The 24,474-nt window shown below is 34.6% G+C and overlaps 1 protein-coding gene and 1 long non-coding RNA gene across 7 annotated transcripts in view; one reads left to right on the top strand and one right to left on the bottom strand.

Annotated features, from left to right (window-relative positions):
• The window catches only part of LOC105662076 (uncharacterized), a 180,930-nt gene that overhangs the window by 103,456 nt on the left and 53,000 nt on the right, over positions 1-24,474 (bottom strand). The window lies entirely within an intron of this gene.
• dpr1 (defective proboscis extension response 1) overlaps positions 1-24,474 on the top strand; it is a 491,277-nt gene that overhangs the window by 92,403 nt on the left and 374,400 nt on the right. The gene's annotated exons all lie outside the window — the stretch shown is intronic.

Consider the following 24,474-nt stretch of genomic DNA (forward strand, 5'->3'; position numbering starts at 1 on the left):
ATCGTGACAATGGATACAACAGATTTCTCAAGGGTTGCCGAGAATCGAAACAATTTGAATAGAAACGAATCGATCCGTATTGGCATATTAAATTGGCAGATCAATGGGAGGCCATACTTACTTGTTTGCTTTTCAATTTCCAGGATAACCGAACCGAACTGCCAACACCATTTCCTTTCAGTTTGTACACACTTCTCCATCTCTGCACCGTGTGTCAAATGTTCGGTACTTGTTAATTAACCTGTCGTTCGAGATCATATTCGCATCAATAACGAACACGCAAGTGAAATAATTTACGACTAAGAGAGAATTAAATGCTTTACGAATGGAAATTCAACACGAGATTAATTGACATGTGTTTATTCGTATTTAGTATGAAAGACTTGTGGATTCGGAGATTTGGTTATTTGGTTATTTAGATATTTGAATGTTTGGAGGTTTGAGGATTTGAAATTTGGATACTCGTAAATTTCCACATTATCATTTATGATTTAAAAAATTTCTAATATATCAATTTGGTTAAACGAAGGTTTTGCAGAATTGAAAATTTGAGGACTGAGAAATCTAAAATACTATTTCAATTTACAACTATTTCAACATATTTTCGGAAACGTTACCTACACAATCAAAAATTCCTATAAAAACCATAAAATACAATACTACAATACAATAATATTTTTAATACTCGCTGTAACAGGATTTGCAGGCGAACTCTATTTTCCCTTGACAGGGTTAGCAGTTCCACACGGACAACACCATAAACGAAACGCTGAAACGGTGACTGATATCTCGCAGCTCTATCCCCTAAGGGGTGTGCAAATGCGAGCCAGTTAAGTGCGAATGGATTGAAAAGCGTAGCGCCAGCATCGAATCGACTGTGCGAATACGAGAACAGTAATAGTCGTTTGTTTTTCAATTTCCCATGGTATTGACAACAAGCTGCTCTACGTGTATACAGAGCGATTCAGCTAAATGCTCAGCATGCAGCACCGGTAAACTATTACGATCATTGGCATTAGGATTAGATGCGATTCGATATCCTAATCATTAGGATACGAGTTAATGAAAGTGGACTTCGCGAAATGAATTTTGAAACGCACTTAAGTTACAGATGACGCACTCGAGTTACAGATGACGCACTCGAGTTACAGATAACGCACTCGAGTTACAGATGACGCACTCGAGTTACAGATGACGCACTCGAGTTACAGATGACGCACTCGAGTTACAGATGACGCACTCGAGTTACAGATGACGCACTCGAGTTACAGATGACGCACTCGAGTTACAGATGACGCACTCAAGTTACAGATGACGCACTCAAGTTACAGATGACGCACTCAAGTTACAGATGACGCACTCAAGTTGCAGATGACGCACTCAAGTTACAGATGACGCACTCAAGTTACAGATGACGCACTCAAGTTACAGATGACGCACTCAAGTTACAGATGACGCACACAAGTTACAGATGACGCACTCAAGTTACAGATGACGCACTCAAGTTACAGATGACGCACTCAAGTTACAGATGACGCACTCAAGTTACAGATGACGCACTCAAGTTACAGATGACGCACTCAAGTTACAGATGACGCACTCAAGTTACAGATGACGCACTCAAGTTACAGATGACGCACTCAAGTTACAGATGACGCACTCAAGTTACAGATGACGCACTCAAGTTACAGATGACGCACTCAAGTTACAGACGACGCACTCAAGTTACAGATGACGCACTCAAGTTAGAGATGACGCATTCAAGGTAAAGATAATGGACTCCAGCTAAAGATGAGAGACTCAAGCTACATATGACGCTCTAAGGCTACTTATGGCGCACTTAAGTTACAGATGACGCACTCAAGCTACATATGACGCACTCAAGCTACATATGATGCACTCAAGTTCCATATGACGCACTCAAGCTACATATGATGCACTCAAGCTCCATATAACGCACTCAAGCTACATACGACGCGCATAAGCTACATACGACACACTCAAGCTACATATGACGCACTCAAGCTACATATGACGCACTCAAGTTACATGTGACACACTAAAGCTACATATGACGCACTCAAGCTACATATGACGCACTCGAGCCACATATGACGCACTCAAGCTACATGTGACGCACTCAAGCTACATGTGACGCACTCAACCCACATCTGCACGCTTCAAACCTGCCTCATCTTACTCAAATTTTGAATACGCTTCAATTTGGAGTTTAAGTCCAATTATAATTTGCGTGGTCAAGGATTGCCGAATACAAAATTGACATAACACTTCAACCTTTCTTCCCTGTTTTAATATTGTAGCTATGATCAGTTAGTTCCAAAGCACCTGATAAATCATAAGGCAAATGGTTAAGAACTAAGTGAATGTGCGTCACAGCGTCAGCAATTAAACGACGATTAAACGACGAATCATTAGGATACAAGAGAATATAACTGGACTCTATGAATTTCACTTCGAACGACTAGTTTATTTTGCAACGTACTTGATCACTGTTTGTTCGAGAGTGTCTCCGAAGAATTTTTACGTTTACAAAAGCTCGGAGTGGGCGTAGAATTTTTGTGACATTGGGGAGGGAAAACAGCTTCTAATTTTCTATCGATTTAGTTAAAGTTGGGGTGGAGATGGAAATGCGAGCGACGTATGAAGTGTGTCGGGGTTTACCCGCAGTGAGCTAAGCAAGTAATGAAAGCAGCAATACCTCGACACGAATAGTTCACTGCAAACGAAAGACTCTACTGCTAGGGATTCCACATATGACTAACAATAAAAAAGTACTCGGTAGAATGGGATGTAGGGGCATGATCGCAAAAGGTGAATCAACCTGTATACTTCCGAGGGAGAATAGTATTCGTACGGGATCAAGCGTGACAGAAGAATTTTCTCGTCGGAGTAACGACACAGGATTCTGGATCCTGTCGATCGAGTTTGCTCCTGATAGATAGCTCCAATGGTCGTCTAGACTTTCTGCTTAACCCTGATCCACGTTGCTGCGATCTATCTTCCAAGTAATCACCGACTGAAAATCCTGATCTTTCACTTCCATCTTTTCTTTCTCGTTATTGCGCCGTTTTACTGATAAGAAAACACATCAAGCATCCTTTTCAAGTTTCAATGAACTTCGACGAGGTCGTAAATCGTTACGAATTTCTTTATGTACGATTTATCGATTCATTTCAAGGTACTGGGTATAATCTCAATGGAATTCATTTGTGTTGTTGTAAAATATTGTTATTGTAATTTTAATTTTATAATAAGGATTTTTCTTATGTATAATTTATAGTCATTTTATTAAGAAATATTTAATAATACGAACTTAATGGAATTCATATGAGTTGTTATAAAATGTTACACTTGCAATTTTAGTTGTATAGTTACTCATTTTTTTATGTATGATCAAAAGGGGAATTGCCCAATTCCCCAAATTTTCTCAAATTTCCCATTTCCCCAACTTTTCCATAATTTCCCAATTTCCCATTTTCCCAAATTTCCAAACAAAATATTTCCCCATCTGAAAAATTTGCAACTACAAAAATAAATCCCAAAATCTCCATATCTCCAAACTCCCAAATTTTTCTCGACCCTCCACAACCCAATTGAACTACCAAATTTCTGCCAAAACATTCTACTGAAGTTTCTACTTTTTACTCTTGCATCTCTTGTTCTTGTCATTCGTATCTTTTTCTTCGAATTGTACCAAAGTACACACATTCGTATGCACACGGGAAATATTCATCCTCGTAAGTTCTTTTCTTGCTCCGTAAACGAGATTCGAGATAGTGTAGGAGGAAAGTTTGTCGCGGACAGTGTCGTACATTTCTTTTCGTCGTCGCGAAGCGATTCTTAGCCTCTGATAAATCGTTGCTCGTTGGTTTGCGAGGTGCACGACTTTGTACGTGTCATCGATGGATACGCAAAGAGCGATACTTGCTCGACATTTTGCTCAATTAATCTAACGAAACACTTTTTCCTTTCTCTAATACCTTCGTGTTTTATCGCCATCTTTCTGTTAGATCTTGCTATTTGAATTATAATAGATACGTCTCGATTTGTGCTGCTTGTTTGCGGTAGTGTTTCAAAATGTATTTGCTAATTTTTTGATTTGTTAAAAGATATACTCAGAGCTCATTTCTTGTTTTGCCATGTTTCATTGTTATTAAATTCTATTATTTTCACTGATTTTTCAGAATTTGTTACATTTACTCGACTTGGACTGTTGCTTTAGTGTTATGGAACTGAAAGTAGAGACACTTTTGTTTTCTGCAATTTAATTTTGGTTTATTAAACGAAACGATGGTGTAAAATTTTATTATTTCTCAGTATGGAATTTATGATTTCTGACACTTTTCTCAAACTGTAGAGTATATTCAATTTTATAGTTTTCTGGTAAGATGCATTAATACGTTGATCTTGGAATTTCAACAGGGGTAAGAGGATTAAATTACAGTACGTGTACTGGAAATTATCAATAATAGTTTAGTATAAATCAGTTTACAATGAATGTAAACTTACTAATCCTCAAATCTAATTAAATCTTGTACATAACATGGATCAAATATATTATTCACACTGAACGTGGATGTGCAGATGCTAATAGAATTTAACGGATTTATCAAATATCTGAACACAAATCGTACTTCGTGAAATTTAATGCAGCATCTATTAGTACCATCCAACCGCTAAGTACAGCAGCTTTATATATCGTTAAATGTAAATGTAGCAAATTTAAATATCGTGAAATAAACCGTCAGTATGAAATATAAAATGAAGAAGGTAAAATGTTACGAGATTAACAAAATTATGTCATAGTACATTGTATGCAATTTGCAAAAGTTATTTTGTTGTAAAATTAATCAAAGGAGTGATTAATTTTCGCACGACAAGAGAATACTGCAATGACACTTTCTGAATAATTACTCTTTGATCCTTAAGGTAAAATTTTAATTACAAAATTAAAATTCTAATTATAATATTATTTAACAACACAAACGAATTGTAGCAAGATCAAAGATTTACAGTTTAAGGGGGGAAATACCTTTAGACAGATGAAAATAAGCTGATATTTGTGAATTTTTTTGTATAGGACACCTTTGTTTTGCATTTTCGAAATTTCAGGTATAATTTATTATAACTTCTGCTTATTACAGAATATTTTCTGTTTTGCAAAATATTTAAAAATACCGGAATTATGACAGTTCATTCTGGAAGTGTTTTGGCGTGTCTCGTGAATCGGCGTGGGTTCTAGCTTTAGATATATTGGTCTGAAGCAAATTTGCAGACAATGTTTCGAGAACTAATATTCACAGTTAGTAGATGAACCTCAGAAATGTGCAAAATATGTAAAATTGAAAAAATGGCGCGCTTTTAAAGAAAAACTTTGAATTTTAATGAAAATTTTTGCAATGTTTTGCAATAAAAAGGACTTTAATGTTCAATTTATTTCATACATTTAGGTTCATATGTTAGATAATATTGTCATGGATATGTGCAAAAAATTTGAGCGCGAATGATAAACTAGTTTTTGTGTAATCAGCCACGCCAATTTTAAGAACGTGGTTTTGAGAAAAACGCGTTTAAAGTTTCAGTTCTCCGCACTGAACGCGTATATACCCGTGGCGATAATCGGCCATGACTTCAAAAGGGCTTCGTATTTCACTTGAAAATTTTGAGACAACATTTTTAAGATATTACACTAACATTTTATAGAAAAAAGAAATTTTTTAATTTTTTAAGATTCTGAAGGTATTGCCCCCCTTAAGAGACATAGAATCTGAGAAAATTATAACTCTAACAATTTACAGACTTGGAAAAATAATTCCAAAATTACAAACCATGAAAATTCAGAGATATAAATTTAATAATCTAAAAATCTGAAACAGGAAAGTCAGTTCACGCGCCAACTCGTAGTTTGACATACGTTCCAAATACTTTTTCATTTGTTTCGGTTAATTCATAAAACAAATCGCGTTCGCAAGAACATTACTCTCCGTTTGCGAGCGAGCTCCTTCGAAGGGGGAAAAAATTAGCGGGCAGATTACTCGTAATCCTTATTTATCGACGGTCGGGGTTGAGTGATTTTTTTTAATTACAATCACGTCTCTGTGAATAATAAGTGGCAGCTGTTCTTGATTACTTCCGCATTTGGATATCGATGAAACGGTCACATCTGGTCTACGTATTTTCGAATGGGAAGCTTGCAGATTCATCGAACAGTGACGCTTTAATTGCGAGCAATAAAACAGATAACAAGGTTCCTCGGATCGTGGGAAATATCCTGAACGATTGGATTTATTACGTGTTCCCGTAAAAACTTTTACGATTATACCTCGCGATACTTTGCTCTTTCCACGGCTTTCTTATTTACGACCATTTTTATGAATATTTTAATACCCACCGCATTTATACGCTGTTACATTCGTGCTTTATTGTTTACCGATATGTCAGACCGAATAAGGAAATTCAAGACTTATAAATGGAGTGATCAAACCGGAAATTATCAGAAACGCATAAAACTTCCGTGAATTACTTGCTGAACCAAGAATGTGATACTACGTTTGCAGAAAGCTTCATAAGAATTTCTCCTGTTTTGAATAAAAAATATTTTGGGAAGAAAGTGATTCTTTTATAGAAACAAAATTATTTACTGTCTTATCGAAACAATAAATATTTATTCTTGTATAGAAACAAAATTATTTACTGTCTCATTGAAATAATAAATATTTACTCTTTTACAGAAACAAAATTATTTACTGTCTCATTGAAATAATAAATATTTATTCTTTTGCTGAAACAAAATTATTTACTGACTTATGGAAATAATAAGTGTTTAGTGTTTCGTAGAAACAAAATTAGTTGACGTCTTTCAGAAACAATAAATGTTTATTCTTTTACAGAAACAAAATTATTTACTGTCTCATTGAAATAATAAATATTTATTCTTTTGCTGAAACAAAATTATTTACTGACTTATGGAAATAATAAGTGTTTAGTGTTTCGTAGAAACAAAATTAGTTGACGTTTTTCAGAAACAATAAATATTTATTCCTTTATAGAAACAAAATTATTTACTATCTTACAGAAACAATAAATATTCAGTATTTCATATAAACAAAATTAGTTAGCGTTTTTCAAAGACAGTAAACATTTCCTCCTTTATAGAAACAAAATTATTTACTGTCTTGAAAAAACCAAATTAATCAATATTTTATAAAAATCATATATAGAAATCTACTTAAAATTTCTTCAAAAAATAAAAAGCACAAAAATCTGTAAAATAATACACGTATCAGTGTCACGTGTTCTTATATAAATACTAAAGGTAAATTTTATCTACAATTTTATATCTTTCATCAACTTTTTAATTAAACTGGAAAGTGAGTTCATGTTGATATAGAGAATAAAAGTAGAAAAGATTAAACTGTTAATTACTTCGAAACAATTAATTGTTTCCGCCGTACCTGACCATTAATTAATAATTTAAAAGTACAACAATTTTCACGTTTGATTACTTCAACCTCTTTTAAACGCGTAATTACTAGCCTCTTTTTAACCTATAACATGTCGTACGAATAAAGTGCATTGAAACAAGTTTCCATACAAAATATTTTTGGTACGAAATTACAATCGAGTTTTATTGGACTACAATTTAAATTACTTTTTGGACAAAATATCAATACGGTTTAATTATAACGGTTTTCAAAATGTAATTTATTATCGATCCGTGAAGTATTGAACTGTATTTACACACGTTTTTCGAGTCCCTTTTATATTCCGCAAAATGGAATATCGATAGCGGATGAGTGTTGTACAAAATTCATAACGAATTCATGGAAAGCGAATTAAAAATGTATACGGACATATGTCTATAATTCACTGAAATGTACATATAAAGGTAAAGCGTAATAATGTATAAAAGCGTTTATTATCGTACTTGAAAAGATATTAAAATAAGCTAATATACCAAGTCGATTATTCCTGAATTATTAAATTTTAAAAAGGAAAGGTTGTAATACCTTTTAGAACACCGTCGATCAGAGTTAGCGTCATATTTTTCTGGTGTCTTCAAATAGCAGTTGCGATTATTCACCTGAAAGAAGTGAGTGTCTTGTGAAAACTTAAAACTATGTCCTAACGATACATGTTTTGTTTCTATTTTGGTAAAACACGAAAAGTCGTGGTTTGACCAACCATCACCGCAAGAATCACTTCGAAGACAATGTTATTTAGTGGGATCAGGTCATCACGAGCTGAACCACGTGAAAACAGTTAATACCGATCGCTACCGTCAGCGAATAATCAGTTTGAAGCGTGCATTGATCGAAAAGCGTCCAGATTGGGCTAGAAGACACGGAAAAGTGATTTTGCAATTTAACGCCGCATCACATACAGAAAACGGTTAAAGGCACAATTTTTGGACTTGGCTGGTACTCTTGCCTCACCCGCCATACCAGACTTGGCCCTTTCGGACTATCACTTTTCAATGGCTCACTTTTCCAGGAACAAGATGTCCAAAAATGGTTTATCTCGAAATGTGAACAATTTTTTGAGAGAGAATTTGGAGGACAGATGATAAAACTAGCGTTTGAACAAAGCACTTTTTCCTTCCGCCCAAATTTTAATTGTTTTCACAAAAAAAAAAGAGTCATTAAGTACAGCTAGTAAGAGACCTCAACGATAAAGCAGCTTTAACGCTTAGGTACTAGTATTTAAGATTTAAGTCACAATGAGAATTTCAGACGAATAAAAACTCTTTGAACGACCGTCAACACTTAAACCGTTTATAAACATTTCCGTTTGGAAAACAGCGAAACGTTTTAACCGAAACGAAATGATCGGGTCAACAACAATGTTTCAAAGCCCGAAGAGTTGAACGCGTTTAAAAATGTCACAACATTTCAAAAAGTGAGAAATATTGTTCCCCGTCAAACAATTACAGTTTCTACCGGTATTTTCAGCAGCGAACGTTGAATTATTGTCGACGCGGCAATTAAAAAAATAACAACAGCCACGAAGGGTGTTTAAAAAAAGGATTCAACAACCAAAAGAGCATTCAACGAATTCATAACTGTCATCGGAATATAAATCCAGCTGGAACATTTTTAACGGCCGACTTTTTATTTAGCGATATTAATTCGGTGAATATAAACTGAAACAAAAAGGAGTGGCGACAACGGGAGTCTTAATTGTTCGCAACACTAATTTATCGAGAATAAAAGGGGTGCTTTGCACGTAACACTAATTTATTGACTGAAAAATGAAAAAACTCGAGCGGGCGGCAGCACGCTTCATCATCCACAACACTAATGAAATTCTGGCCACCCATGTTTCATACTATGCAACACTAATTCGAGAAATCCACTGCAGCTGTCTGAAACTGCGTGTAATCGCCTGTGCAGCTGTTTTAACTGTTTACTGATTCCACAAGTTCTGCTTGAACATTTCCAGCACTTGAATTTGAAAACTCTACTTACGTTTGCAATACTATTATTGGAAGTTTAAGTAAATAAAAGAAGTCAGGACTGAAAAGTTGCAATATTAATTTAAATTCACAAATTCTGAAATTTTTTAATTTTCAAGTTTCCAGACTTTTAGTTTAAGTAAATAAAAGAAGATAGGACTGAAAAGTTGCAATATTGATTTAAATTCATAAATTCTGAAATTTTTAATTTTCAAGTTTACAGAGTTTTAGATTGATGGATTTAATAAACCTTATAGATATAATATTAATGGAACAAATACTGATCGTATTTAATGCAGATTAAAAATTTGACATAAGTTTGAAATATGGACAGTGAAATATGTACATTTCTAGTTCATTTATTTTCATGAATAGTATAATGTATACTCTTGAAAATTTAGCATGGTAAGTCTCTCGAGGACGATTTAATAACTCCTTCATCCACAGAATAATTTCTTTCATTCTATAGAATGTTCTGATTAACTCCTTGATTAGAATCCTCCTGCATAAATTAATCCTAATTAAATTTTCATCCCTCATTTCGTTCTCTTGAAACAAAGTCACCACTTCCAGATCTTTATTTCAATCACATTTTTATCCGAGAATTTTCAATTTAACATTCAGTGATTTAGAATCGGACTTCAGAGGTACTCTGCAACGTACAGTAGAGGGCAAAAGTATTCGTACACTTAATTATTGCTATAATTATTTTAGCAGGAATTTTATAAATTAATATTTTGTATGATAACCCTTCCGGCGAATCACTTCACTTGCAATGCTGTAGTTTCAGATGCACTGGTATCTGGTTTTTTTTTCAATAGTTCGGACGATTTTACGCTCTTCCCTCGTAGTTAATTTTCGGTTCTTTATTGCACAATATTCCTTCTTTTTTATTCTTGTTTATAATACTTTGTACAGTCGATCGACTTTTTAGTATTTCTGATATATTTCTATATGATTTACCTTCTTCATGTAACCATATAACAATTTTTCTTTCTTCCAATGTTGTTTCTTTGCGTTTTCTCCCCATATCGCAAATATTAGTGTCAAAGTGTACTCGCCACGATTACTACTGACTAGACTAACATAACATCTACTAATGTAATGGTTGCATTGATCAGAATATCCTGATACCATCACAACTGTTGTATTTATTAACATAAATGATAATGTACGAATACTTTTGTCCCGACGATTTCTTACGGCCTCGTGAATTTCAAGTCATTTCAAGTTACTACATGATATTGCCTTCAGTTTTGAGTCATTTGTTACTGTAAGTGTTATGTATAATATACAGCTGTACGATTAAATATACTTAATAATACAGAAAATATTGTTGCTTTAATTTCTACATTTCAAGTGTACGAATACTTTTGACCTCCACTGTAATTGCAGTGTCCCATACAAATATCAAATGTTTCTTAATGCTGTATTGATTTGTACGTATTAGAAAGGTGAGTTGGCAGACGAAAGCAATACAAGTTCTTCTGCCAACTTTCCAGACCATAGTGCACATCATACGTCGTTGAATTTCTTTCTATCCCCGAAATAACTCGACGACCCGTTGAAGAGTGAAAATTCTTAGCTCGAGTGCGACATAATTTCGCGAAATGTCTGCATGTCAGAGTCAAAAGAGACACAGATCGCGTTCAGGATGTTCGTTGCGCGGTAGATCAAAATTTTCCGAAAAATTACGCGTTAGACATTCTACGACCGACAAAAGCTTCCAGGGTTTTATTACTTTCCGCTGTAAACGTTGCATCGCGATACTTGGACGCTGTACGCAATCTTGTTTACATTCTGCCGCGCTCGTTCGGGCGCCCTAGCGCGGTTAATAAATTTCCAACATCCGTATCCGGCTGTGCCGTTGCGTGTCTCTCTTCGAACATTCCATTCGCGATAAATCGCCGTGTAAAATGTTTGCGGAACGGTTCCCATCGATTGCTTTTCGAAACGGGCCTTCGGCGGCGAACCAAGAACGTAGATACACTCCACTGCAACGCGGCAATCTTGAAGGAAGATGTACGTGTGTGTTTCCACGCTTTACTGTTTCCAAATCTTAGTATTTTGATGTTAGGATTTTTTCAAGGTTTGGGGCTTTCAAGTTATAACATTTTTCAATTTTGTAATTTTGTAACTTTGTAATTTTCCAATTTTCAATTTTCAGTGTTCAATTATCTAATTACCCCATTTTCCAATATTCAATTTTTCTAATTTTCTAGTTTCCCAATTTTACCATTTTCGAATTTTCTAATATTCTAATTTTTTATTTTTCCAATTACCTACTTTTCTAAGCAGCGAAAGTTCTGCAGTTTCCAACTCTCCATATTTTAGAATTTTTCAATTTCCCTATATTTCCCTAGATCATAAGTTTCCTATGTGACTAAAATATAGAACTAAATCCATAGATCCTCAAATTCTTAGATCTTCAAATTCCTAAAGTCTCCAATTCTCAGATCGTCAAATCCCTAGATCTTGAAATTTCTAAAGCACCAAATCCCTAGATTCACAAGATCCTTCGGTCCCAAATTCCAACAGCGCCAAATCCCTAAATTTTTATATCTACAAATTTTGAAATCATAAAACCAACAAACTACAGTGTCCTCCAATTACTAGTTTTCCAAATTTGTAGGTTCCTGTGTTTCTACACAGCACGATCCATTTTCATATCTGTTAATCCTCAGGTTCCTAAATCTCCAAGTTACATCTCCAATTTACATCCCCGAGTACCTATGTATGTCATCTAACTATCCAGACAATCTACCCCACAGATCAATTCCTAGATGCCGAAATTCGTGGACCACAAAATCCATGAATTAACATATCTACAATCTTCAAATTCCAATGTCCACAAGTTTCTAAGTACCCACTTCTTCCCATCTCTAAAGTTGTATACAAATACAACATATCTATGATAATAAATGCAACTTGTCTAGAATATCAAATATCAAATATTAGCTATTGAAAAATGTACAAATCCTAATTTTGTATTTAGCAGAAAATGTATAAATCCTAATTTCGTACCCAGTGAAAAATATTCAAATCTTAATTTTGTACTCAATGTCAGTGGAGAATAGACAGATTCTAATTTTGCACCCAGTGGAAAATGTTCAAGTCTTAATTTTGCATCCAGTGGAAAATGTTCAAATCCTAATTTCACATCCAGTGGAAAATGTTCAAGTCTTAATTTTGTACCCAGTGGAATATGTCCAAATCCTAATTTTGCACCCAGTGGAAAATGTCCAAATCCTAATTTTGCATCCAGTGGAAAATGTTCAAATCTTAATTTTGTACCCAGTGGAAAATGTTCAAATTCTAATTTTGCTCCCAGTGGAAAATGTTCAAATCCTAATTTCACATCCAGTGGAAAATGTTCAAGTCTTAATTTTGTACTCAGTGGAATATGTCCAAATCCTAATTTTGCACCCAGTGGAAAATGTCCAAATCCTAATTTTGCACCCAGTGAAGAATATTCAAATCCTAATTTTGCACCCAGTGAAAAATATCCAAATCCTAATTTTGCACCCAATGGAAAATATTCAAGTCCTAATTTTGCACTCAATAGAAACTACTTGAAATTACTAAAAATCCTCAGAAAATACCAATATCTGTCTTCAGTTGCTATAATTATCGAGGTGAGTTACTGAATGAGGCCAATCTCATGAAAGCTAGATTTTTGTGAATGACTGTATCCTAGTAAATAGATGAGCAACGATTTTCGTGGATGCTCGCATCTCATCGATATTTCAACGAGTGTCGCGTGGTTCACCCCCGAAAGAAGTCACCAACGAAAGATGGTAAATTCTATTCCCAATGTCGCACGCAGCTGTTGTCTCCAGCTTTTCCGTTGCATAATAGAACAACGCGACCAAGTTTCTGGCTTTGACGCGGCACCGCTCTTGGGAATCTGCCTTCTGTCACAATTTATGACCGTAATGGGACTCCATGGGTCGACTCATGGTTTTCGGGACCTCCGGCATTGTTCTACGTTACATACAAATGTAGAAATTTCGCTACTAGGAAATTTGAATATTAAGAAGTTTGCTGACTTCGAAAGTTGGATGTTTCAACATTTCGGTTTGTTGGAGTTTCGCAATTTATGTTTGGATCATTGGTAATTTCGTGGTGGATGGAAATTCAGTATTTTCGAGATTTAATAAGTTTGAAATATGGAAAATAGGAATTACGGAATTATATTCTGGAAAATAGGAATTACGGTTATGTGAAAATATTTAAATCGAGATATCTGGTAAGTTGTACATTTGGATGTTTAACAGATTTGAAATATGGAAAAATGGAAATAAAGGAATTTGTAAATATTTAAATTAAGAAATTTAATTAAAAAGCCAAGATATATCAAAAATCATAATATTAAAAATTTAGCAATTTAAAAGTGAAAAAATTAAATTGGAATTTAATTTATAAGCGTAACTTGGTCAAACGCGGAATGAAAAAGTGAATTTCGAAATTGGAGATGGCGAGAAATTGGGTGAAGGAAGAAGGCAGGAAACGCGGAGAATAAATGGCTGACAAGGATTTTTTTCAGTCGCACACACAGTTTTGATTGCACGTCGTTATTATCCGGATCGTCGTCGGTCAGCTATTCCTGTAGCGAGAATCGCACGCCGCCCTGAAAATCTAATTAACCGGTTGCAATTACTGACCCCCTATGTAATTAAAGCTGATTCTCATAACCACTCGACGTCACAGCGAAATACACTTTTTGATGAATTTCCGAGACTGAAACGACCGCTTCCTTTGCACAAATTTTCATGTTTAATTGCATATGAAAATTCGCGTCCTGAATGATCGACCATTAAGGGCAGGATCCCGCAGTAACTGTGCTTGTATACTAACACATAGCGACGCATGCACGTATAGGCGATGTGCGAGTGAGAGGTCCGATTTCGTACTTTTAAACTAACGTCTCGAAAATGGCATAAATTCACTTTCTGAGGATAACTTTAGCATCGTTAGCTATCCACAATATCGGGCTGCTATCTATTTTACGTCAATAAACATCACATTTTGAATAAAACGAAAAATTCTTCGGACGTACACGTGAGACAGATATAAATTTTGACAGTCAAGATGGCCGCTCCTAGACACATTGCGCCGTATTTTCGCTTTTACGCAAAATTTAGAGATTTACTCACGGAAAACGATAGCAGCCCGACATTACTGTAATGGTACGATGTCGGGTTGGTCCATATTTTATCAATTTATCACTTCTGAAAGATGTTAGTTTAAAAATACGATTTTGCACACCGGCGCCTGTCAACGATGTTCCGCCATGCAATTATAGTTTCACGATTATCTACTTGGAGCGCTTGTAGTATTAGTCGCATGTTGTCGCGGTTTTGGCCACATTACCTACAACGTCGATGAAAATACGAAACTGTCGGTAACTGCGTACAATTTTCGGGACAAGGTATGACACTGCGCATTGCATTGCGCATATCACGTAATTCAACTGTTCAGGGAAAATAGAAATCTCAATTTTCCACCTTTAACTTTTCCGTGCTTTATTAACAGAGATGGTCTTCGACCATTCGCTTCCGCAAACAGTGATGAACTGACTCGCACGAAAAAACATTCATCGCCACGCACGCTGACGCATTCTCGCCCGGAATCATTCCTCGAACTCGGACACCCAACGCGACACTCGATCCGATCATCTAAACATCCTCTCGCAAACGCTACGCAGCATTCAATCGGACTCAGGCAAACAATTCATTATCTCATTTCATACACACCGAAATTCTTACAGCTAGACTAAATATAAGTTTAAATCATATAGTGCATATGCCAAAGCAAAATCAAATCTTACAATAGACTGTGGTGCAAGAATAAAAATGTTTAATCGTTAGATTTTGGAGAATTTTTTATTCTTCACAATTCATTATTAGAATATCATCGGATATTATTTACGACATAATATTATGGAATTGGAGAGAAAAAGTGCGATATCTCGGTTGCCGGAATCGAACTCAGAACCACAAGAATCGTAGCAGCCAACCCTACGCGTTTACCTACGCAATTTCTTGCAAATTTGTTTTCTAATAGTCGTAATAAATGAATTACATTGCACCGAATTTATATAACAGAAAATAATATAACACATTACCTCTTGCCGGCTGTAAATTCTGTAGGATTACAATATATAACAAGAAATTTTATAATATATTTTTAATTAAAAATAAACTCGTAACACTACGAAAAAAGAATCAACTCGTTCGCTTCGCGGTTCAGAAGTCAGTCCGCTCGTCCTTTCCACCTCCTCGTGCGGTGCTCAGCCTCAAAATCTCCGACGAAGAAGATGCGTCACCGTAACGATGACGCCCTTCGTCGAATTTTTATATTTTCTTTATTGACCCGTCAATTCGCCTTCTTATTATAAAATATATTTGAAATAATTATGAATAATTATCAAGAAATTGTATATAATAGTATATGCAATAGTATTTAATATAATACTGGAACTATTATGGACAATATCACCTAACCCAACCCATATTAAAAGTATTACAAAAAAGAAAATTAAAAACATAACATAAAAAACTAAAGGATTCCACAAACTAACGGGGGATTCGATCCCACGCCTAGAAAACATCCACCAATTGCGAGGCAAGAGTCCTACCGCTTTCGCTAATAATGCTGTTGCAGTATACTTTTACGTTTCTAAATATAATCAGATACGACGTAAAATAAATAAATGCGTTTTTTCATTTTTTACAACTACAGTTTGCAATATAAAAATGTGAAAAAATTCTGTAATGTGTGCTATGTGAATCTCAATGTTTTAGAATTTTTTCGGAATTTTTGTACGAGATTAAATAGGCAAAATAGGCCAAAAACCGAAATTTTGTTTTTCCCTGTTTACTGCCCCCATGGTTGAGATAAGGGGTTGAAACTTGATGTAAGATGTCTTTTTTTGATATGCTATCGACTGTCGTATTGGATATTTCATTTGGCTCAAGTGCATTTTTGATCATCCCCTCCCTCTTTCTTCGAGTCGCGCTCGCTAGGATTAGGAAACTTGGCTCGAGCTCGTATTTCTAAAATTTGCTTGACGTCTAAAAATAGATTGATAGATATGGCAACAGCGTAACAATCCGGCAACGATGCCTTCGCGTCCTTTGTCTGTCAAAAGTTGGTTGGTAATAGGAATAGGAATAGGTGGCTAATAGAGTTTAGATATATTTGTAGATCTAGTCGATAGATGACGCAACGCGAGTTGTCTAGTTTATAGATTGTTTATTTATAGTATTCTCCGCTCATAGACATCGTCGCTTCGATCGATTCGGAGATAAGCCAAAACGGGATCCTGCCCTTAAAGCCGATCTACCTCTCTCTCTCTCTCTTTTCGATTCGACAGGAACACAATTACCGACGCATTATTGCTCGAAATCCGCTTCGTTACTATCGTTTCGTTGCGATTCGATGACGATTAAATTAAACGCGTTGGAAAAAGGAAGAGGCAGATTAAATTTCATCTCGCGATGTAACAGTAATACCGTGTGATTGAATTATTTGTTTGCATGCTCGTTTCTTTAATCGGACGAGAAACGAGCAATAAATTTTACATTCGAGACTGTTATTCAGCGTTTACAAATATGTTCGCAGATTGGGTTATCACATTTCTACTGCTGCATTTTAACTCTTTGGGGCACGGTGGGATTAAAAGTGTCCCGCCTTTTTGATGTATTTCACGGCATGGTGGGACATTTTTAGTCCCACCATTTTTAGCCCCTACTGCAAGAAATCTTGCAGTAGCTGCATGTGCATAAGTTTATATTTCGCCTTATTTACGTAAAGCAGTTGGTAATGTTTTCAAACAATGTTACAAATGTATTCATTGTGTTGGGAACATTCAACATGCAATTACCGGCTGAGCAATTGTTATAATCGGAAGGTTTATTGCACTCACAGTTTTTTCTTAATTTCATGTTAAAAATCGCAGAGGTAAGTTAATTTCTATAAAAATTAGTTTTTCATAAGCGAGTAACGATTTTTATAATATGAATCAATGGTTAAATTTGTTTGTAAATGATGAAAGTATAGTGGGATTTCATTTGTCCAACCATACAACTTGTGGAGTAATACAAAAAACAATTTTTCTTTATTGTTTATGTTGTATATTCTTAAAAATTTAATTAACTGTTACTAGTTTGTTATATTTTTACATAATGTTATACCTTTATTAATAAAAATATTCCAATTTTGTTTCATTTAAAACCCGATAAAGTTCTTGTGCAACATGGGTCTATTTTTGATCTGAAATCCTGTGCCGCAAAGAGTTAAGGGTTTTGTAGTGGTGTTAAGGAAATTAATACAATAAATAACTCTTTACGTCCCTTATTGAGAAAAACACAAAGATAGTATTTGTTTAAATTTTGTAATATTTTATAACAAATTGACGGAATTAAAAAAAATATTTTAAAATAGCCTAATTCTTTACGAATAAAACAATACAAAATTTAGCTAAATCAGTTGAGTAGTTTTGGAGAAAAAAATTCGTAAGTGAAGCCTATTTTTGAAATTTGTAAATCATAGTACTAACTTGAAAAATTTGCAAGTAAAAATATTTAAAAACTCAAAAATATGATTTATAAATTGAAATATGACCTTACACTACTTTTAAAATATGGTCCATAAAATGTCTAAATTTCAACCAAACTTACTTAATTTTACAAAGTAGAATAAAAAAGCCTCATCACCTAAATCTACCTTGAGTGCATCTTCTACAATATCCGTCCTGTTTTTCTCGGAAATCACTTTTCAGGGTCACAAATCCCGAAAATTGCGCAAGGAAATTCGGTATATAAACCACTTCTACCACAGTCATCGATTGAATTCATGATTCACGAGAACGGTGACCAAGGAGAGCAGCTTGTCTTACCGGATGTCACGTTCACGGAAATTCGAAGGTTGCCCTGAAATTTTCGAGGGACATTGGTCGAACATCCCGGCTGAGAAATTCACAAACTTGTACCATTTGTGGAATCCTTTTCCACGCGAATATGAAGGATCCCGAGGACATCTGTGACGTCCAAGGATTTATCGAAGAAACGCTCGCTCGAATACACACGGAACAAAATTCTATCGAATCACCTCCGTCATGTTTACTGACTACGTATCAATTCCGTTCAATTACAGCTTCATATTACTGATTCTGTTCGGTTATAAATTGATTCGTGAATTGTTACCAATTTGCCGTTGTAATGGATGCTAATCATTAATGATGAATGGCGTGCATTTGTTCACGAAAATGTTATTGTGTGGTAGAATTATATTGAAATTTTGTTTGCGAGTTTGGCTATTATATTAACAAGTGTATTGGGAAAAGTAGTCTTTTTGTTCATTTAAATATAGCCCGAGCATAAAAGTTTAGATCATTGAAAGTAGGTTAAGTAATAAAATAAATGATATTCGATAACAAGCTCAAATACGTTAAAAATTATTAAGCTTGAAAATTGTACCCACTCATAAATTTAAAAAATGTCCTCATAAATTTGAAAATTTGGTCTTGACAATTTAACAAATTTATAAATTAGAAAATCTACAAAGATGAATTTTAGGTAAAAATGAAGAAATGAATAAATTATTCAGCGAGGAAAGATAAGCTGATACGTGAACGTATTTACGTTGATGTTTTCTGCTGGTAGAGAAAAACTGTCCTTTATGTTTGATCGATCTCCGTCCAGCATGAAATATAGAGCTATCTAAATCGTCTGAAAAAGAGAATATAGAGAACGATGAATCACGGGTTATTTAATGAACATCGCTGTAGAAAACAACCCGCAGATAACCGTCTGACGGATATTAAATCCAAACAGGGAGGAAAGTTAACAGATCATTTCGGACAGAAGTGGAAAGGATCTCTTTGGTCCGAATTCAGGTTGCAGCGAGGCTTTTGTCGGGAAAAAGGGGTGACTTCCGTCCTCTGACACTCTGAAAGGAGATATATCGCCAGCTTTTTACAGTCGTCGTAAAACGACTTATCGGACGTCTGACGCGAAGGCTATCTCGCTTGTGATCTTTGTAATATTGCCCTCTAAAGCTACTACCATTTACAGCGCCCACGCACACCGCTTTTCAAAAGTCTGATCTCGACCACGGAAAAATGTGAAATTCGTTAACAAGTATTTTTATGCTTTTATAATTAAGGTTATTTATTCGATCTAGTCTCAATTAAAAGTTTTATTCGGGTAATGTATTGATAGCAAACTCCATCTAGTTTACTTCCATCTGGTTTGAAGTTGTAAATTTTCCAATTTTCTGCCTCGGAAATTCACTCATTTTTAAAACCACAAAATACACTTTCTGGGTTGTTAGAAATTTACAAGTTTAATTTGCATGATTTGTTCGTTTAAATATAGACAAACTTTCAAGCTGAAAAAATCATATACTTTTAAATTTTTTTACGTAGAAAATTACAGATTTTCAAATAGGAAAGTACGTAGCTGCTCTAAAAAGATTCATTAATTTAAAAATTTGCAAGTTCAAAAATGCGTACGCTTTTAAATTCCATGTCAATAAACTTATGAATGTTTAACAAAATTTTTATATTCGTAAAACTATGAATGTATAAATGTATAATATGAGTTATAAAGGAGTAATGTTTAGAAGCAAAGAAATATAAAAGTTTAGAATTGTCTCAAAGAACCCTCAAGTTTCGTGAAACATACAGTATAATAAATGTCCCTAAAAGTTTCTAGGTATATCGTGTATGGAGAGAGTTTAACTGGCCGCCGGGTCATTTCACGAAAGGATATTCAGTTTCGAATGTTGTTTTATCGCGCACCCGTGGAATTCTGTTGAGCCTTGGCGTGATCGAATTATGCAGATTCCAGCCCGGTTTCCGACGATGATGGAATTTTTATTAGTTTCACCGGAATTCGTATGTTAATTCTGTGCAAACGGTCCCCCTTTTTTTCGCGTTACCATTCAGTGAATATCGTTCGATTCGATTTTATCATTCTATTTGGGGGAAACTATCGATGCCGTAGAATTCGCTGTATTGTGTAAATTGTGTTCGGAGGAAACCGAAGCTGGTATCAAGGATGCAACACGTGAGAACGTGAGCATTGTTCGAATAACTTGTAATTTATTCCAGAAATTTGGGTCACCAAATTCGGGCTGAATTTTATACGTGAGAGGAAGTTAAACATTTTTAAACTTTACGTTTTGCAAATTCTATTCGCGGATCGGAAGATTCGTGTTACAGGTCTTACAGGGTCAGGGCGCTTAGAGCTCTGAATGTGCACGGAATTGGAAATTAAACGACTCGAGAATTTAATAGGTTGGGGAATACAGTCAATTTTTACGGTTAGAATTTATTTTTTAACTTGGAGCTATTTGTTAATTCGGAGTTACAGGAGGGTCATTTAGGAGGTAAATAATAGTGAATTGCTTTTGAAATATTGAAGCATCTTATTCAGGAGTTTTTTGGGTCATCAAGAATTAGAAATACTTCATTTTCAATTATTTAGTGATTTTGAAAATTAATTTTGAAAATTTCATATTTGGATGAATAGTACATCTTAGAGCTGGGAAATAAGAATTTAGTGAATGAAGAAAAAATAGAGGAGAAATAAGAAATTTTAGATGGTTGAAATGAGTTGAGACACACATTGAGATATAATGAGACATACTAGGATATAGTGAGACAGTCTGAGACACAGTGAGAGATGACAGAAGGCACTGAGAAATACTGAGAGACACTGAGAGATGCTGAGAGATTCTGAGAGACACTGCGAGATACTGAGAGACTTTAGAGGACACTGAGACACTCTGAGAGATACTGTAAGACTCTGAGAGACACTGAGAGATACTGAGAGATACTGGGGGATTTTGAGAAACACTGAGGATATTGAGAGACTTTAAAACACTGAGAGACTGTGAGAAACACTGAGAGATACTGAGAAGTTCTGAGAGACTCTGAAAGGCATTGGGAGGTTCTGAGAAACACTGAAAGGTAGTGAGAGATTTTCAAAGACAGTGGCAGACTCTGAGAGATACTGAAAGATTTTGAAACATTCTGAGAGATACTGAAACAAACTGAGACATACTGAGATGTATATACTCAAACAAGGTCTTAAACACATCATAACTGCAAGAGAATCATTTTATCAATAATCTGTAACCACCTCCAAAATATTCAACCCTCTACAAATTTTCAAAATTATAAAATGGAATATTCCACCACAACAAAGATATTTTTTTAAATAAAAATTATGAATTTATCACCACAAAAAATAGTTATTATAAAATATAATTTACTCTCAAAGCTTAAAAACTCTGATGAACAACTTATGAATTAATTTACTCCGCCAACAATATTAAAATTAATAAACGCAAATATAAAATTGATACCAGCATGCAAGTGCTAATAGTGTTATCCTGCAAAATATGAAGCTATAACGTAAAATTTCACGCATTCATTCGATGCAATTGACACAAATCGAATGACACAATAAAAAGCAGCGATCGCAGCAGCATTACCAGTGTTCGATGACGTTAAACTGGTATTTCGTCATTGCGGTTCGTTTGGTTCACAGTGATCAATAGATATGGCACACTAAATAACGGAGTTGTCGATTGCAGCGAGCAAAAATCGTTACATGTCCGAACAGTGCCTGGAGCATTTCGATGCCATAATTCAAACGTACCGTTTCGTGATTAATAATATGGCGGACACGATAACGATAGCCCTTTTTCCTCCGAAATCGGACGTTTATTTTTCCACGGAGAACATTCATGATATCAGTTATTCCGCGTTATAAATCGACCCATCGATTCGCTCGACTCGCGCGGAAGTGAAATTTTTGGGAGGTATAAAATCCCTGTCGAGGTTCATGGTTTAGTAAAAATTATTCGGTGCACTTTTGATAATTCGATCAATTTTGAATTCACGGTTAAGTCATCTATTTTGGCGAAATTTTAAAGTATTCTTGCTATTTTATGTTATTTCATGTTTAATGTTATTCGTTAATTCGAATAAGTCATACGTATCATACATTATAATTGATGCATTTAGATTTACATATGCCTTTTACAAATTATCTTAATAAAATTTGTAAAATATGTATTATCTATGAAATACGTGTGCATTATCTATAAAACACATATCATTAATTATAAATTACATATGCATCACATATGTGTTCTATATTCCACATATGCATCACACATGTGTTTCATATTCCACATATGTATTAAAATACTTTATTTACTACTTCAGAGAGTAGTCTTTTACTGAAATATTCGTTGGTTAATTAACAAAACATTTTAATGAGATAATCAATATATTACACATATGCTTTATACACATATGAACAATCTCTGAAGTAGTAAATGAAGTTCTTTGATCTTGGCGATTTCAAAATTCAGATCAACAGACCTTATTCTTCGCTTACAATATAATTAAGAACTTGTGTAAGAACATAAATAATTTGAGACATAATTAAAGATATTATTCTTGAAACGAAGCAAAAATAATTTGACAATGAAAGTAATAACATTGGAGCGATTTCATTTTAAAACAGAGGGAATCGGTGAACGGACGACATTTATGAAGAGTGTTCGGCAAAGAAATTCGAGAGATTCTAGGATCCAATCTCTTCGGTTAATTAGCAAAAATCCTTCCGTCCATCCTGGGATCGCAAGAACCTCCGAATTTCCTCGAGACCACTTAGGGCAACGAGTAGCAATATTCCCGGGAGCTGAAAGCTCGGCCACTCGGGAAAATAGAATATTAGTCTTTGAAGAAGAAACTGGTCGAGCCGTGTTAGGCGAACGCAATCTGCAAATATTGCGCCGCTTCCTTCGGCTTCTGTTAAAATTCTCGGATTAATAAACGAAACGAGATGCAGAGAGCAGAGAACCTGCATCTTCTGACATTTTCTCTGCGCTTGTTTTCGATCCGAATTGGCTGCAACGAATGCAAGAGCCTGCGAAAATGTCGGCGGCCCCCGTTCACAGATTGCGAACATCATTGCCGTGGAAACAATGGGAATGCAATTTAATTTGCTTGGAGATTTCTTCAAACTTGATTACTTAAGTCCGTGAAACTCTTCAATTTATTTTATCGTGTCATATTCTTGTTCATGGGACACTTTCAATTATATGGATTAATATTAATCAATATTTGTATGAGTAAGGATAAAGTTCTGTTGGAAAGATTTTTGTTCAGATACAGGATATTTATTATAAAAATTGTATGCGAAGATATTGCAGATTTTCAGAAAATGATTAATGTAATTTGAGATATAGAACAAGACTGTAATTGCAAAATTTCAATATGAGTATTAATGTCAGAGTTTAACGCTGGTTAATATTAAATATATAATGTTTATTAATATGAAAGGATGTTACTATAAATTAATAGATATAAATTGAAGACGCGCTGGTGCACGTTGCGCGCGCATCGCCGGTAGCCGAACACAGCAAGCAGGAATTAAACAAAAGACAACGCATATTACATTTCTACCAATTTATACATTCGGTAGCCTAGATAGATTATACTACCAACAATTAATAAATTTGTAATATTTAATAATAACTCGTTGCATTGCGTTATGTGAACAGCAAGGTTTGTAAACAATGAAATTATTTTAAATATCCCATGTCTTACATAGGCACAATTTTTTTGTTATTTTTCAAAGTGTTACGACTCTGCAATCGTACCTTGTTTTGTCCAAATAAACTTTAATACAAAATATTTATTTTCTCAATTCGTAATAATGCGAGTACAAATATTTAATATTTATGTACAAACATATTATTAATATAATATTAATACTGCTAATAAAATAACAACAATGAAATTATTATTAAATTATGAAAATTCAAATATGTATTTTTGTATGAAAATCAATAAATCACGCAACGAAAAGTGAATATGCAAATACATGTATTGAAAATTGCATAAATTTAATATAAAATTAGAGATTCAAGAAGAAGAAATTTCCAATTGCGTTATGAATGAGTGAATT

This window comes from Megachile rotundata, chromosome 8 (genome assembly GCF_050947335.1).
Source record: "Megachile rotundata isolate GNS110a chromosome 8, iyMegRotu1, whole genome shotgun sequence".
Taxonomy (NCBI): Eukaryota; Metazoa; Arthropoda; class Insecta; order Hymenoptera; family Megachilidae; genus Megachile; species Megachile rotundata.